This window comes from Rhinolophus sinicus, linkage group LG06 (genome assembly GCF_036562045.2).
Source record: "Rhinolophus sinicus isolate RSC01 linkage group LG06, ASM3656204v1, whole genome shotgun sequence".
Lineage (NCBI taxonomy): Eukaryota > Metazoa > Chordata > Mammalia > Chiroptera > Rhinolophidae > Rhinolophus > Rhinolophus sinicus.
The window spans coordinates 126420970-126438798 of NC_133756.1; the positions used below are offsets into that span (position 1 = coordinate 126420970).

The 17829-nt window shown below is 42.0% G+C and overlaps 1 long non-coding RNA gene across 3 annotated transcripts in view; it reads left to right on the plus strand.

Annotated features, from left to right (window-relative positions):
- The window catches only part of LOC109446121 (uncharacterized), a 267895-nt gene that overhangs the window by 66017 nt on the left and 184049 nt on the right, over window positions 1-17829 (plus strand). The window contains exon 4 of one of the 3 annotated variants that reach the window (XR_012497515.1): window positions 12327-12475. The exons of the other annotated variants lie outside the window; for them this stretch is intronic. This is a non-coding gene — a long non-coding RNA (uncharacterized LOC109446121). Of the gene's footprint in view, window positions 1-12326; window positions 12476-17829 lie in introns of those variants that run through there. 3 annotated transcript variants of the gene reach the window in all.

The window sequence follows — 17829 nt, forward strand, 5'->3', positions numbered from 1 at the left end:
AGTTGCCAAGAGGACCTGCTTTATTGCTTAGCCAGCCAAGCCTAAGCTGCTTTATGACATTTCAAAGTGAATTGATGATAGAAATTTCAATTTGTTTCAGGAGAGAGTTGTCAACAGGCCCAGAGCTCAGAAAATGAGTGGCCAGGTCTTTTGGAGGCATTGGTGTGCATGTACATGGATGACAGGTTGTTTCCGCATGAATTTATTCTCTGAAACGCTCTCTTATTTATATGTAGGTGCTACTTCCGAAGAATGCTTGGGTAGTCTAACAATTTCTGATGATTAGAAGTCCCTCTTATCTACTTTGCTAAACGTAGTGATCATAGGCTGTTTTTTTCTGTTCCTTCGGGGGACTACCCCTCCTCCACCCTCAGTACCTGTGGCTTGGATGGAGCTGATTTCAGACCTTTGTTTCACTGGTAGGCATGTGACTCAGTCCTGTCCAATGAGAAGCATGGATTTGATTTGGGGATGGGCATGTTAGCGTATCATTTAGGATCTTGCAAACAGAAGAAACTCTCAAAATGGGTTATCAAATAACCTTCCCACAGAGGTGTAGGCAGAGGACAGGAAAACTGTAAGAGATAGTGCTGTTCTTGGGGTTATTGGTACCACCCAGAGGTTGTAGAGGCAAGATTGAGGTACTATTAGTGGGACTAAAATAGGGAAATATGTGTGGAGAGAGCTGAGGCAGAACCTGTGACTATTGGCCAAGAGACACAGCTAACCCATGCAGACCCTTGTGAAGGGATCTGGGGAAAATGAACATTCTGACTTCATTCTTCTCTCTTCCTTCAGTCTCCTGCTGGTCTTCCCACTGAAAATACCCAAAAGAAGGCATAGGAGAAGGGAACCACTGATGCATCTACACAGGCCAGCCTCCAGCTACAGAGCTGGGTGGCGAGTAGATTTGAACGTCAAGCTGAAGATATTTAGCACATAAGCCAATTCAGGCCCATTGAGACTCAGTCCTGGAAGTTTTGATGGGACAATTACAAACAAAACATGGGAAATGCATACTCTTTCCACTAGGTCTTCTCTGTAAAAAAAAAAAAGCAAAAAAAAAAAAAAAGCCTTGAGCTACTGGTGGTCATGTTGTCATAACTCTGGAGGGAAGAAAACAGAACAAAGAGAAGAGGAGTAATTTCTGATGATACCATTTAAGCACTTCGATCCAGTTACACTTGAAGACTACCCTTAGAATTTTCATCTAGGGGCCAATAAATTTCCCCTGTACTTCAAACAGTCAGGTTTCTGTCACTTGTATCAGGAAGAGGCCTGGTGAATGCATGGTCTTCACAGTACTGCAGAACTCTGCTCATAGAGCCATCAAGATGATCACCCGCCACACCCAAAAGTGGCTCCTATTTCATTCATTTCACCAAATCTGATCTCCTTGGTCAGCGCAGGTGCCAGCCCCTGTCTTTCCACAGCTGTCTCCAGCTGCAGGCTGTTCATTGGTAATCCTAAAATAAGCCAGGATATCAGTGGCCCAGATGCATCATTAAGCAACATCTGGAGTTTTATTAATTCAGGGTATTTGGGAGAGACAATGTTTTAAAATATGAGGGAAAAATAACACAGGTCTCTCTTGTTAGGGAAAAAAGGGTAGAATAAATACATTCTGAGATTAGATGATTTAACTGAGATATTGAAATGTGTGCAAAGTTGGTAAATGTTGGGCCAGATCAAACAATTCCATGAAAGAACTATTTTAACATACAGATAGGCCCAGTCCATGTGCTTAGGTTCAGTAATATCTGTTCTGAGAGACGTTTAGCTTCAAAGGACATCTGATAAGTCCTTGGTCAGCATCTTTGATAGATGGTGGGCCCTTTATTTATAGGGAGTGCTCTCCTTGGAAATAGAGAGAGAGAGTGTGTGTGTGTGTGTGTGTGTGTGTGTGTGTGTGTGTATATAAAACAAAGTCACCTTTAATATTACGCTTTTCACCAGCAAGAAAGAAAAGGGAAACAATTTGTGGGTAGAAGTCTAGGAGGGTCAGAGCATTCTTGCAGATTGACCTTCCCCCAGCCTCTATCTCCAGCATTCCCTCCATCAATACAGAACAGAGCATGAAAAATCCCATCTGTAATTTCAGGGCCAGGGGGTGGGGGTTGTGAAGGGCTAGAACACAGTGTGGCACAGCAGACAGAGCATAAAGTTGGACCCAGGTTTTTCCATTCATTAGCTGTGTAACTTTGGTTTAATCTCTTCAAACTCCCGCTTCCTCCTTTGTAAAATGAGGATAATAATATCTTCCTCAGAGCATCAGTGTGAGGATTAAATGAGATTGAGTGAACAAAGCTCTAATTACTGCTTGGTGAATGTCTTCACAAACGGTCAAGGCAACATCAATGATGACAAATCTGGGCAAGCGGCATTGTAGCACATCAAAGATTCTGTCTGAAGCCAGCCCAATGCTTGGCACTCAACAGCAAATGCTAGTTCCTTTCTCTCTCTTCCTGCTTTCCCCTGGAATGTTTCATCCCTCAAATACGTAAGAGTCCTCCACTAACTGAGCTGGGATGCATGAGATGATGGAAGCAATTAGAACTTTAAATAGCCTCAGTTTGCCTCTTTGACCCAGTAACCCCATCTCAGAGAATTAAATTAAGAAATAGTCTGAAAGAAAGAAAAAGTCACTTGTGCTATGATGTTTACTACAGAATTATTTATATTGGTATAAAAATCCACCAAGATCCAATAATGAGTTCAATTCAATTATGGTAATTCAACTAAATGGGTTATACTGCAGTCATCAATGATAATTTAAAAGACTATACAGCAACATAGAAACTGTCTATGGTTTAATGTAAAATCAAAAGATATATACAGACTTGTGTCTTTACTGTGACACACTGTGATGTAGGCTTGTGTCCGTATGAGGGGTGCTGTTGGGAGTCTCTGTTCCTTGGGTGCTTCTTTTTGTCATCTTTACACACTGGATTTGCGTTCCGATGGGGAAATTCTCTAACCTTTTTACAAGTTAGTTTATTTTTTGACCAGGTGTGAATATTTATTATACATAAACCTTACCAAGGCCAGTAGAGAGAGCACCAAAAAATAAAACAATTTGGTTCTTTGGAGTAACAGGGATTATGATGAGTTTTGATAATGCATTTTAACTCTTGTTGATGAGTATGATTAACATTAATGATAATTTAAATTAGAATTATGGAATGATCCTTCTGCTCCTCTTTCACTTTTCTTAGGAAGAATGAATTATTGGATGTAAAGTACTTAGAATAAGGCCTAACATAGAGTGAGTAATCCATAACTGAGAACTTGTAGCATCAACATTTATTATTTGTGAGACCCCGTTCTTATGTGAATGAACTCATATAATCCTCAGAACAATGCAGGGAGGGGGGGACTATTAGTATCCCAATTTTAGAGATGGAGAAACAGGCACAGAAAAGTTAAATCGCTTGTCCAGGGTCACATGACTAGTAAGTGGCAGAGCTAGAATCGTCCTGGGGGCCAGGCGCCAAAGTCTTGCGCCTTACCTTTCCACCATCGTTCATGTTTGTTAAGCAAAGCTGTTACCTGTAGGGCTTATGGAAAAGAAAACCAGTGGTCAGCGGAGATTTTAGGGAAAGATGGTCTTTGGGTCTTGGCTTCCAGGGAAGGGGAGGATGAGGACTGGAGAGGAGGAAGATGGGAGCAGGGCTGGCTCTGGTCCTTGTTTTTGCACCTTCTGCAGTGGACGGAATGGAGCGGGTGGGAGCTGGGGAACCCTGGGTGGCCTCATTTGTTCATTGGTGGAGGGACTGGAGGGACATGTCATGCCAGACATGTCCCTAAAGTCAAACATGGAACCTGGCAGACAAGGAAAAGGGCTGGAGCCATATGGGGCCACTCTTAACTTCCTGGGTCTTACAACTGTCAGGCTGTGTGAGGTATCATTTGGAACAAAATACCTTTCCCCCACCCCACGCACACAATGTAGAGTAGGAAACAAGGGCTTGAGATGGCAAGTGACTTGCCTTCTGCTCTCCCTTAGGCTTTTCCTTGTAAGTAACCCCCAAATCCAAAGACAGAAATGATCCCAGACAGATATGAAATTCTTCCCAGTCTCTGCACCTGTCAGGGCTCCAGCTGAGGCAGTGTTTCCTTCTCTTCTCCTCTCAGACCCTCCCTGCCCCCACTACCACCACCTGCAACACACACCCCCTCAGAGGCCTGCCAGTTCCCTGTACACTGATCTCAATGAGATAGTGCGGGGAGTGGGCCTGGTGTATCGTGGGCAAGGCCAGCATGAAATCAGAAGCTGAGGCAGGACAGAGCTGTCCAAGGTGAGGGAGGGGCTCCAGGAATCAGGACCCAAGTTGGGGCCAGCAGCCAGGAGCACGATCAGGGAGCACCCCACCCCCCACCCACCAGGTGCTGGAATTGGAGGGCAAAGCAAGGCTGAGCATCAGAAGCAGACATGGATCATAGGAGCAAATCCTCACCATCTGCCTTTCCTGGGTGTGGTCCCAGCTGAGGGGCTACCCAGGGGCTGGGGCTGAATCATGGAGTCCTCATTGGAGACTGAGAGTGTAGTCAGAAACATATGAGAAACTACGGTCTAAAAAGGGGCATCCGAAGGGTCACCAGAGTGAACGAGCCAGAAGCAGTTATGGCAGCTGGGATATGGAGCCAGGAATCTGAGAACCAGGGAGGTGAGAACAAAAATAGTAGGTCCTGGGTAAACAGGATTGGACTAGAACAGGTGCTGCTGTGGCTCACCGTGGTGGGCCAGCTGGGCACCGTGGGAGTGTATGTCTGCTAAATTTAAAGGGCCAGAAGAGACACCAGTGTCCAGGAACCTAGACTTAGTCTGGGAGCCTCTTATACCGTGTTTCCCCGAAAATAAGACCTAGCTGGACAATCAGCCCTAATGTGTCCTTTGGAGCAAAAATTAATATAAGACCTGGTCTTATTTTATTATAATATAAGACCAGATCTTATAATATAGTATAGTATAGTATAGTATAGTATAGTATAGTATAGTATAGTATAGTATAGTATAATACCGGGTCTTTTATTAATTTTTGCTCCAAAAGATGCATTAGAGCTGATTGTCCGGCTAGGTCTTATTTTCAGGGAAACATGGTAATAGCTCTGGCTGGGTCCGAGACGGTCTGGGCATAGTTTGCCCTGAGCATGGAGCTGGTGGACCATGCCGATTCTATAGGCAGGGGAAGGCAGTGTTGGAGATAAGGGTGAATCCTGATGGGCACTGGGGTGGAGGGACCAGTCTGAGTGCTGGGACCTGAGCACGGTGCGGCCTGCATGCTCAGGCCTGCTTGAGAATGTAGGGCGGCGGGAGAGAGAGGCTGATGAATCACAAATCCCAGATGTGGAGCAAATGCTGCAGGCAGCTCTGGGCTGCTTGTCAATGGATTGGACCACGCCTGGAGCAGCTGTCAGGCTCAGGCCACTGGCCCATTCCTAACACAGAGAAAGCCTAAGAACTTTCTCCTCTGTGAGTGTTCCCTCTTTGAAATGTTTCCTAGTTCCACAGGACCACATTTGGGTGAGCAAATGTATTCTCAGAGCCCAGCTTTACAAGTTGATTTTATGACACATCTAGGCAGAAGGTGAACCGCCCCAGTCATTAACTCACTTCCCCTTGTGGGTGAATTCCGCAATGAGTCCTTCATCTGAGCCACAGAGCAAGCTTCTCCAGCACACACACAGACCTGTCAGTGTACATTTGGCTGCTCAGATAAATCCTTGGCACCTTAGAGGCTGTCCCTGGTTCACCTCTGAGGCCACGTGCTTTCTCTTGCAGGCAGTTTTGCCGGCTGCTTCCTGGAATAGGCCAGGCCACGGGGATGATGTTCTGCGGAGCAGGCTGTGCTGTGGCAGGCAGGACCTAGAACACACATCTGGATGCTGAGCCCCCAGCATACCACGGCAGCCAGATGGCTTAATCTGTCCTCTGCATGTGTCTATTCTTTTAAGTTCTAGCTAACGGCTATGTGTTTTAGGCGACTTTTATCATCCTGAAATAGGGATCTGACTGTGTCTCCAAAGGAGGGCCCCTGAACCAAACGCAGTGGGCTGGCTGCCAAAGCTGGCAGAATGAGGCACAGTACTTGAAATAAATGCAGGGTGTTTGCTTACAGATTCCTCTCCACCACATCATGGATGAGTCACATGACTTCTCACCCCAGATTCTGTTTTTACCCACTTTCCTACTCAGAGGCTGGGGTGGGAGGATTTTATAAACTTAAAATATATCCCCAAATTATATCGTTTTGTCACTTGGGCTATAATGTAGAATAAGGATTCTTTCATTCTTTGATGTAGTTGGGAATTATTTTTGACTTTTTCAGTTTCATTCTGTTTTTTAATTCATACTTGGTTGTGGGAAAAGCACTAGGTAGCGAGTCAAGAGACTGAGGGTCAAGTCTCTGATCTGCTCATTCGTAGCTGGCATTTGAGGCAAGTCAGTTCATCTCTCCAAGCTTCAGTTTCTTGTCGACAAAATGGGGTGTCAGTTCCCCAGGAAACTGAGAGAGCGTCCCTTGGGCAGGGCCAGCTTCTCCCTCTCTGTAGCACTGGAGTCTGAACTCCTGCCCTTCACCCTTCCCCTCCCAGGCTTGTTATGACAGCAAGTTAGATCCCCGGTGGGAGTGCTTTGAAAACTAAAAGGCTACTTTTCTCAGAGGCTAATTCTTACTATACACCATGCAAAGAACAAAACAACAACAACAAAAACCGTTTCTCTTCATGTCAGCCTTCCTCACACTCAACCCAGCCTTGCCAGTGGGTAGTGCTTCTTTAATAGCTCCGGCAAATTGCTTCATTCTGGCTTCCCCAGGCTGGACCAACTCCTTAACTCCGTTCACAACACCTTTGTATCTGCAGGGTTTTTTTTTTTCTGTTTTTTTTTTAGAGCGTGCAATAGTTCTGTTATTTTTTATTGTAGTAAAATATGCATAACATAAATTTTACCATTTTAAGCATTTTTAGGTGTATAGTTCAGTGGCATTAAGTTATTGTGCAGACATCACCTCCATCCATCTCAGAAGTTTTTTCATCTTACCAAATTGAAACTGTCCTTATTAAGCATTAATTCCCCATTATCCCTCCCCACAACCCCTGGCAACCACCATTCTATTTTCTGTCTCTATGAATTTGACTACTCTAGGTACTTTATGTAAGTGGAATCATACAGTATTTATCCTTTTATGTGTGGCTCATTTCACTTAACATAATGTCTTCAAGGATCTTCTATCTCTGCATCTTTACAGAGAGGAAAAATTCCTAGAAACTTTTAAGTAATAGATTTTTAAAAACCTAACATTTTCTCCCAGAAACTATTGTAAATTAGGGAGAGAAAGGCTGAATGGACATATCCCCTTTTTCGTTTGTGCTGTTGTTTTAACTGTAATTGTTGTAAAATTACAGTTAAAGTTTGTAGGTGCTGTCTATAGCTGTAAACTTACTTTTGTAAGTAAAAAATAAAATACATTGCATATCTGTATTGAGTCTCAGCTGGGCAGAAGCTGAGTGAGACTCTAACATCCGGTGTGTGTTGTTGGGCAACAACTCTTCCTCCCAAGTGCTTAATTTTATCTGATAATTTACCTGGGGACTAAAGAACTCCTGAGAAAGGACACTTCAACTATGTCCACAAATGGGCTTCAAGCCTGTAGTGTCACAGCTGAGAGTTTGGGGGAGTTCTGACTGAAGGCAGGTTTCAGGAAGGTCACTGGGACTCTTGATGGATAATTCACTGAAAGGGAAAATATAGGCTGGCTAGCAGTGGGGCCTGAGCAACTTTGGGGAGCAGCAGTGAGACCCCTGAGCACCCTGGGGGGGAAGTGCCAGGTATAAAAATGAGAAGACCTGTTTGACTAAACTGCAAAGCTTTGGGGCCCAAAGTACACCTGCCAAGGGAAGTTATAGCAGGACACAGGGGACCATTCTCCTCTTCCCTGTGGCAATATTGGGGAGTGGAGTAGTACTGCTGTGAACGTCAGTGGTTCAGCAATCTGCAATCTCCATCCAGCTCAGCGGAGTCAGTGATGTGAAGTGACCAGGAATGCAAGATCTCAGGTCTGGTGGAAAGCATATTAACAGCTCTGGTTTGCATGGACAGAGGCCAGAGCTGATTTATAGTCATATGTACAAGTACGTCCCCTGGGAGACTCTTGAAAAATCCTGGGGGAGAACTTCGTAAGAGACTGTAATTCTTGACAGACTGGATAGGGGGCCAGGCCAATAAGATTCAGATACTGATGTGAATGTAACCCTAGTTGTACCTATTGGTTAGTGAGGGTCAGCCAGCTTTGGGTTACGTATGTTTTCACTTGTTAATAACACAATTATTATCATAATTAATGGTGAAACACTGAAGCCCTTTGCTCTACGTTCAGGAACACGACAGGGCTGTCCCCTATCACCTCTGCTTTTCAACATAGTGTTGGAAGTCCTCACCAGAGCATCAGGCAAGAGAAAGAAATAAAAGGCATCCAAATTGGGAATGAAGAAGTTAAATTGTCACTCTTTGCAGATGACATGATGCTATATATAGAAAACCCTAAAGACTCCACCAAAAAGCTATTAGAAACAATAAATGAATACAGTAAAGTTGCTGGCTACAAAATCAACATACAAAAGTCCATTGCATTCCTATATACTAACAATGAAATCTCAGAAAAAGAAATAAAAAAACCCATTCCTTTTGCAATTGCAACAAAAGGAATAAAATGTCTAGGAATAAGCTTAACCAAGGATGTGAAAGACCTATATGCTGAAAACTATAAGACATTTTTAAAAGAAATTGAAGAAGACACAAAGAAATGGAAAGACTTTCTGTGCTCATGGATTGGAAGAATCAACATAGTTAAAGTACCCATATTACCCAAAGCAATATACAGATTTAATGCCATCCCCGTCAAAATCCCAATGGCATTTTTTACAGAAATAGAACAAAAAAATCATCAGATTTGTGTGGAACCACAAAAGACCCTGAATAGCCAAGCAATTCTAAGAAAAAAGAACAATGCTAGAGGTATCACACTCCCTGACTTTAGCTTGTACTACAGGGCAACAATAATCAAAACAGCATGGTATTGGCAGAAAAATAGACACATAGACCAATGGAATAGAATTGAGAACCCAGAAATAAACCCACATGAATATGGACATAATTTTTGACAAAGAAGCAAAAAATATACGATGGAGAAAAGATAGCCCCTTTAATAAATGGTGCTGGCAGAATTGGAAAGCCACATGCAAAAGAATGAAACTGGACTGCTATTTGTCACCATGTACCAAAATTAATTCAAAATGAATCAAGGACTTAAGCATAAGACCTGAAACAATAAACTGCATAGAAGAAAACATAGGTACTAAACTTATGGACCTTGGGTTCAAAGAGCATTTTATGAATTTGACTCCAAAGGCAAGGGAAGTAAAAGCTAAAATAAATGAATGGGACTATATCAAACTTAAAAGCTTCTGCACAGCAAAAGAAACCATCGGCAACCAACTGAATGGGAGATTTTTGCAAACAGTGCCTCCGATAGGGGGCTAATATCCAAAATATACAAGGAAGTCATACAACTCAACAACAACAACAAAAACAACCCAATTGATAAATGGGCAGAGGACCTGAAGAGACATTTCTCCAAAGAGGACATACAAATGGCAAATAGACATATGAAAAAATGCTCGACATCACTAATCATCAGAGAAATGCAAATAAAAACCACAATGAGATATCACTTCACCCCAGTTAGAATGGCTATCATCAACAAGACAAATAATAACAAGTGTTGGAGAGGCTGTGGAGAAAAAGGAACCCTCATACACTGTTGGTGGGAATGCAGACTGGTGCAGCCGTTATGGAAGGCAGTGTGGAGGTTCCTCAAAAATTTAAAAATGGAATTACCATATGACCCAGCAATCTCTCTCCTGGGTATCTACCCAAAAAATCTGAAAACATTTATTCATAAAGACACATGTGCTCCAATGTTCTTTGCAGCTTTATTTACGGTGGCCAAGACATGGAAACAACCAAAATGTCCTTCGATAGATGAATGGATAAAGAAGTTGTGGTATATATACACAATGGAATACTATTTGGCAGTAAGAAAAGATGAAATAGGACCATTTGTGACAACATGGATGGATCTTGAGATTATAATGCTAAGCGAAATAAATCAGACAGAAAAAGTAGAGAACCATATAATTTCACTGATGTGTGGTATATAAACTGAAAACAACAAAAGAACAAGACAAACAACTGAAAGAACAAAAACTCATAGACATAGACAATAGTTTAGAGGTTACCAGAGGGTAAGTGGGGGGGAGCGGGGCTCTAGAAGAGGGTAAACGGGATCTACTATATGGTGATGGAAAGAGAACTGACTCTGGGTGGTGAACATACAATGTGAGATATAGATAATGTATTACAGAATTGTACACCTGAAATCTATGTAACCTTACTAACAATTGTTGCCCCAATAAACTTTAATTTAAAGAAAAACACACAATTATTATGTGGTTTATTTTGACGATTACTAGTTTATTAATCTCATTTAATTTAAAATGTTTGTTTCAAGCAGAACTACAAATTGCCAATATGTAGGGACTATACCCCCCTTACTTTTGTCTCGCTTATGAAACTCAGGGCCTTTGAGATGAAATTATCATTATTATAGTCTTATTTTTTTGGATTTAGCCACATTTTTGGAAAACAAAAAGACATTGAGAAAGCAGGAGGCAAGAGAGCCTTCAAACTTATGGAATATAACTTTTCTATATGGAAGTTTGTCAAGTCTATCTCTACTTCTGAGTAGCTGCACTATCAGTGGTTTCTACTTCTAATGCTTCATTTATCATTGTCTTAGACTGCTGGGAATTGAAAGGGTGTTTGCTCAGATGTGACAAGTGTTTTTGAGTCATTCTATGTTAGTTTCCTTCAGGAACATATTTGGGTATTTCTGCATGTCACGTGGTGGGTTTTAACTACTCTTGATCTCAGAAGAGATCTTGAATGACTCCATTCAGTCCTATCCGAGGATAGAGACTGGAGAGTATGTAGGACCTATTTATATCTCCATCTTTTTGGTGGGGCTTAGGAGTGTCCTGAGCCATTGAAAAATAGGACTTCTCATAAGGTAGATCTCTTGGGCTAAGAAAAATATGGAGGGATGGGTGGACATTGTTCCTGTTGGACCATGGACGGCTAGATAGTGGCAACTGTTGGTGGGATGCCCTCACTTGAGGACAATGAGTGCAGCAAAATGGACTATCAGCATAGGTAACAATTGTTGGCAGAATTCTAGGTATTGGCTGAGCTCCTATGTAGTACCCTGGCATTGCCCACCTATAGTGCTCATGCAGGCCCAGGTGAGGCAGTCTCTTGAGGCTTACTCTCATCTTTATGTGGTCCCTCCAGTCCTGGAGGGTCTACTGACTTCCCTTATCATGTCCCTGCCCTCTCACCCATGGCAACTCCCATGCTCACTCTTGATGTTGGACAGTCTAGATCTTCATCTGTTCTCTTTTCAAGTTATTTTTTTCCCAACGGTTTATTACAGAAATCTTGGAACATACAAAAACAGATGAAAGGGCAGAACTGTGACCCTAGCATGTACTTTATCTTGATTAAACAATTGTAACATTTTGTCATATTTACTTTAATAGAAAGTTTTATAGATGAAACACTTCAAAGTAAATTGTAGACATTTTACTCCTAAACACTTCAGTATTCAGTATGCATGTCCTAAGAATAATAATAATGCCATTATCACACCTAAGAAAATTAGTAATTTGCTAATATCATTTCATTTAAATTACATATTCAAATTTTCCGACTATGAATTTTTTAATTTACACTTTAAAACCAGGATCTAATCAGAGTTCATGCATTGCATTTAGTTATATGGTTTTTACTCTCTCTTCGTCTAAAGCCATTTCCCCTCCCCCACAGTAAAAATGAATTACATTGGCATCTGAGGAGCCAGGCTAGTTGTCATACAGAATGTCTCACCTTCTGATTTATCTGCTTATTTCCTTGGGGTGTCATTTAATTTTTAAAAATAGTGCCCTTGTATTTTCTGTAAACTGGAATTTAATTTTAAAGGCTTCATTATATTTGGTTAACAATTTGGGAGAGTGCTCAAAAAAAATTTTTTTAAATAGGCATACGTCATGCTCTAATTCCCTATGGGTTTGCCCTTTGAATTTCAACAATTTCTCTTTCTCCCCTCTTCTCTCAAAAAGGTTAGCTTTGGCAAAGTCCTTTTTTTCATATTTGTTACTAATGAACTATTTCATCAACCCATTTTGGAACCTTTCTGTTTGTATTCCAGATGTAACAATCCTAATCTTCCCTGTGACAATGCACAATTTTCACCGGGGAGAAATGGAATACAAGAAATGCAAAAAGGAAAAGCACCTTGATTATGCTTTATGGATACTGCACCATGTCTGTAAAGACCATTGTTGTCTGCTGTGAAGGATGAAGCTTCTAGAGCAGGTGAGAAGTACAAGGAAGCAGAGGTCATGCTCCCAAAGGTCTTGCTCTATATACCTGGAGGGACACACTCTGTAGAATCCCAGCCTCCATTTCTGGATCTGGATCATGTGGAAACACAGGATTTGGGTCATTTCCAATCCCAGGTGCCAAGGATAAGGCTTGTTTTGCAGCCGTTCACATTATTAGCAGTGCCATCGTTATTACCATTTTTTCTGTTGACTCAGATATCAGAGATTAGTAGCAGGATAAATTAACTATGAAATTCATCTTGATTCTGAATAGAGTCTTATAGTCTTTATCCTGTTGCAACTTTTCTAATAGTCTCATGGAATCAGTAGGAAATGGACCGTTTGTTTCCAGTTCATAGGAAAAAAAAGCAATCTTGAACTTTTTCTTTTTTTTCAGTTCGACAAATGTTTATGGAACCCTCATCGTACACAGGAGCTATCATAGATTCTGGGAGTACACAGGTAGCTTGAGCCCACGGGGTACTTGTTGTGGAGAAGAAAACACATAAACAGACACTTTCCCTATAACGTGGCAGAGATAAGTACTAGATGTCAAGGGGTGGAAAAGGAGGCACGTATCTCAGCTCCCTGGGAGAGACGAGACTGAGCTAAGACTTGAAGGATGTACAAAAGCCAGATGCCAGGTGGTGAGAGAAGCCCTCTTGGCTTGTTCACTGTGGTATTTCTACCATCTAACACCTGATTTATAAAAGAAATCTCAGCAGAGGAAACGTTATAAGCACACACCCACAAAAGGGTGTGGGAAATGATATAGTTCAGAATTACCAGAAGTTAATCCTTACCCTGTATGGGGTCACAGACTCCTTTGAAAAATTAATAGACGCTATGGACCTCCTCCCTAGTTAAAGAAAGAAACAGACACTCAAAATTTTACAGATAATTTTAGAAGATATAAATATCCCTGAACCCCACCCACACGATGAATCTCTAAAGCAGGGATTTGGGAGCACTGGGGTTTTAAAAAACATATTTATTTTATTTTGTTTTATTGTAATGCAGGGTAATGACATAATTTAAGATGATTTTGGTTGCATTGTGAAGGATTGCTTTAAGGGAGCTGATACTGGAGGCAGGGAGTTCATTTAAAAGGTAGCTAAAATAATCTGGGCAACATGATTTTGCCTGAACGAAGGGTGTGGTTGCAGGGATGGAGAAAAATAGTGGAGTCAAGAATGCTTTAAGAGGTAAAACTGGCAATTACTGGTGTTTGATTGGATTTGAGAGGAAGGAGTAGGAAGGAGTTAAGGATGACTTAAGTTTTTTGGACGACAGGGTAGATGGTGGTGCTATTAACTGAGATAGGAAATGCAGGGAAAAACTTTGGGTTAGGATTAGGGTGATGGAAAGTCTGGGGGTGGGAGAAATAGAGTTCAGGTTTGGTCATGTTGAGGTCATTTGAGGTGACCAGGTGACAGACAGGAGTGAAATGGAGGGATAGTGGGAGATGTCATAAACCTCAAAGGAGCAAAGGGTCACGGGAGGGTGGTTTTAGAAGCTGAATTGGACAGTGAAGGGGACTGATGCCCACGCCAAGTCTGGAGAATATGGGATAATGAGGCAGCTTCTCAAACAAGGGTTGCTGGATGGGCAATGTCTTCAGGAGGTGCATTGGTTTCCTGGGGCTGCCAAAACAAAGTACCACAAACAGCGTGGCTTAAAGCAACAGAATTTGTCTTACAGTCCTGGAGGCCAGACATCTGAAATCAAGGTGTCAGCAGGGCCATGCTCTTTCTGAAAACCGTTTAGGAACCCTTCTATGCCTCTCCCTAGCTTTTGGTGGTTTGCTGGCAATCTTCGGCGTTCCTTGGCTTATAGATGCATCACTCCAATCTTCCATCAATACATGGAAATTCTCCCTGTGTCTCTGTCTTCACAAGACTGTCTTCTTATAAGGACACCAGTCACCTTGGATTAGGGGCCTACCCACTATGATCTAATTATATCTGTAATGATGCTATTTTCAAATAAGGTCCCATTCTGAGGTACTGAGGATTAGAACTTTGACATACCTTTTTGAGGGGACAAATTCCACCCATAACAGGCAGGATACAGTTTTTAGCTCAAGGAGAAAACAGAAGAATATTCTTCACAATTTGAGGAGTGGGAGTTTTGTTTGCCACAGATCCCAAAAGGCCCAACTGAATTGGTTGGGAGGGGAATGTGGGTTCTGGTCACAGGAGAGGTGAAAGGAAGAACTAACTGACAATCTGGGTGACAAGAGCCATGGAAATGTGAGTCATGGGGGGGGGGTAGCCTGAGGAACCAAATGAGGCTCTGGTTTGAGGGCAGCCATGGCGATCTTGACCTTGTGGTGGGTCAAAAAACATAGTCTACTGGGGAGCGGAGGGCTCTGGGTAGAGAAGATCCAATGGAATGCTTCTCATTGCTGTCGCCAGGTCAGTTACCATTTATTGATAGTAGTTTGCTGCAGTCACTTGCTTTTAGTAGATTCTTAGCGTTTTCTCCACCATGGTTGAGTTTTTCTAAAAGCTGTCAATATCACTATTTTGTTCTTTTAATTATTTTCTTCTTACTGTTTCTGGGAGGCACTTCTGTGCTCATAACTTTTTTTATTTTCTTTGGAATTTTTGAGGTTTCTTCTACTCCCAAAGAGCCTGAAAGTAAATTCAATAAATAAATCTGTTATTGTTTGAGAAAATTCCATTTATTCCTTTCTTATTGCCCTTACAAATTCTAAAACAACAGGGTGCAGGTAAAAGGTGTTAAGTCACAAGGATGTTACCATGTTGCAAAAACATTCTGGGTATGGGCCCTGGATTGAATGTCCTTCTGGAAAATTCTATTCTTTATACAAGAGACAAAGAAAACTAATGCTCTGGCTATTGCTCTGTGTTTCACTTGCTTGACTCTTCATTGTATAATTTCTTAATTACAACAACAGCTGCTTTATACCATATTTGATCCATTTTCATGAAGAATTACACAAATACTCTCTGATAGATATAGTTTCATAATAAGAAGCCCCTACCCATGTATAAAAGCTTAAATACCAGTACAGGAAAAAGTGTTCATTAAGGGATGCTGAGCGGGGGGAGGGAGGAGCAATGAGAGAGACTGTGCATCTGTTGAACAGAGTCGTAGTCGTGTGCACAGATTTGCAGTTAAGGTTGTTTCTTCTTTGTTGTAACAACTATGGTTTGTTAATTGTGAAAATGGATACACATTTTTCTATGGCGCTATATGCAAATATATATATATATATATATATGAAAGGATGGTTATACAACAGTATTGCAGTTCATGTGCTCAAATATAGACTTAGGGGGGCTGACTACCACTTAGAGCAGTGCTTCTCAAACTTTAGTATGCATAGAAAGTACCTGAGTGCTATGGGCTGGATGTTTTGTGCCCCCAAAATTCATACGTTGAAATCTTAACTCCCAAAGTGATGGCATTAGAAGGTGGGGCCTTTGGGCGGTACTTAGGTCATGAGGGCAGAGCCCTCATGAATGGAATTAATGCCCTTATAATAGAGACCCCCAGAGCTCCTTAAGCCCTTTCAAAATGTGAGAACACAGTGAAAATACAGCTGTCTGTGAACCAGGAATCAGACCCTCAGCAGACAGTGAATCTGCCGGAGCCTTGATCTTGGACTTCCCAGCCTCCAGAATTGTAAGAAATAAATTTCTGTTATTTGTAAGCCATCCAGTCTATGGTATTTTTGTTATAGCAGCCTGAAGGGCTTACGACACTGGGCATCTATTTAAAGTGCAAATTCTGATGTAGTATTTCTGGTATGGTGCCTTAGATTCAGCATTTCTAACAAACTCCCAGGTGATGCTGATGCTGCTGGTCCAGAGACCATATTTGGAGGAACAAAGACCTAGGGAGCCTCTAGGAGGAAGTGCTTTGATACCACTGTGTCTGGTCCTTGGCTTTGTAAGCCCAGGGTAGTGTAGTATATATCTCTCATCTGCACTTGTGAAGTCCAGAAGCTCTGAAAACCAAAAGTATTTTCGTAACTCCTTTGGAGGCAAAACCTGAACTCATGTGGGGCTATTTATAATCCTTATTTTCTATTTTGTATGAATATTCATGTTTTCATTGTAAAAATACTGATGTATTTAATTATGGGAAGCTGCTTTTGGCTCTGCTGAGGTATGATGTTATGTGAGGTACATGACCATGTTCTAGAATATAAAAAATTCTAAATTCTGAAACACCTCTGACTATCAGAGTTTGGGGACTAGGGGCAATTTTGGTGATACCTGTCCCATCCATAATCTTACTTTTCCTTCTGGAAGTTGTTTCCAATTTCTATTTTCTTTTTTTTAAATTTAATTAATTAATTAATTTAAAGTTTATTGGGGTGACAATTGTTAGTAAAGTTACATAGATTTCAGGTGTACAATTCTGTAATACATCATCTATATCTCACATTGTGTGTTCACCACCCAGAGTCAGTTTTCTTTCCATCACCATATATTAGTCAATTTCATAGAGCTGGGCTTGACCCTGTCCTACTCCCAGCTCCAACCTCCCCTCTGACCAGGGTGGATATCTGACCCAAACTGGGCCAATCAGATTCCCTTTGTGGAAATTGAGAATTGGGATTCATAAATGTGTGTCTCTCTTGGTTGCTGGGCTGAGGCAGGCGAGGAGCAGTTTTCTTCATCTGCATGTTGGAGATGTAGAGACAGCTGATCTGCAGAGAGAAAAATGAAGGTATAAAGAGGGAAACAGACATGAATGTCTGTGAAGGCTTACAGTGCGAGGAGAAGGGGAGCAGCAGCAGGAGTGTGAGATGCAGACTGAGTGTGGGGATAGAGTCCCAGAGAGCAGTTGCCAGTCTCTCAGCCTCATGTGGAAAGGTGCTGGCTCGGGTAGTAGATGGTCATCAGCTGTGACTGGTTGGCCATCAGCTGTTACCGGTTAGCCATTAGCCACTGATATAACTGCCGTGGCTACATGGGTTGGTTGGTTGGTTGGCAGGCAGAGAAGCATACGGCGGATTGTGGATCGTGTGGAGCCTGCTTCCTGTGTCTCCAATCCAGCTGCCAGCGAGACTATAGTGGTATGAACCCCCATCCATGGCTCTGTGGGTGTTTCTTTTTGGCCTCACCATATCCTGTGTTCGTATGTGGGGAGGGAGCCAGAGACCCTGCATGACACCGAGTGAGGGCAGAAGTTTCAATACTGATCACTTTCTGGTATCTGCTTCTAGTCCTAAACACACTTTCTGCCCTTGAGTTCTGTGACATGCCACTACCATCTTATAATAAATCCCTACATTGTAGTGCTAGATAAAGTGGGTTTCGCTGACTGGCAACCCAAAGGGCCTTAACT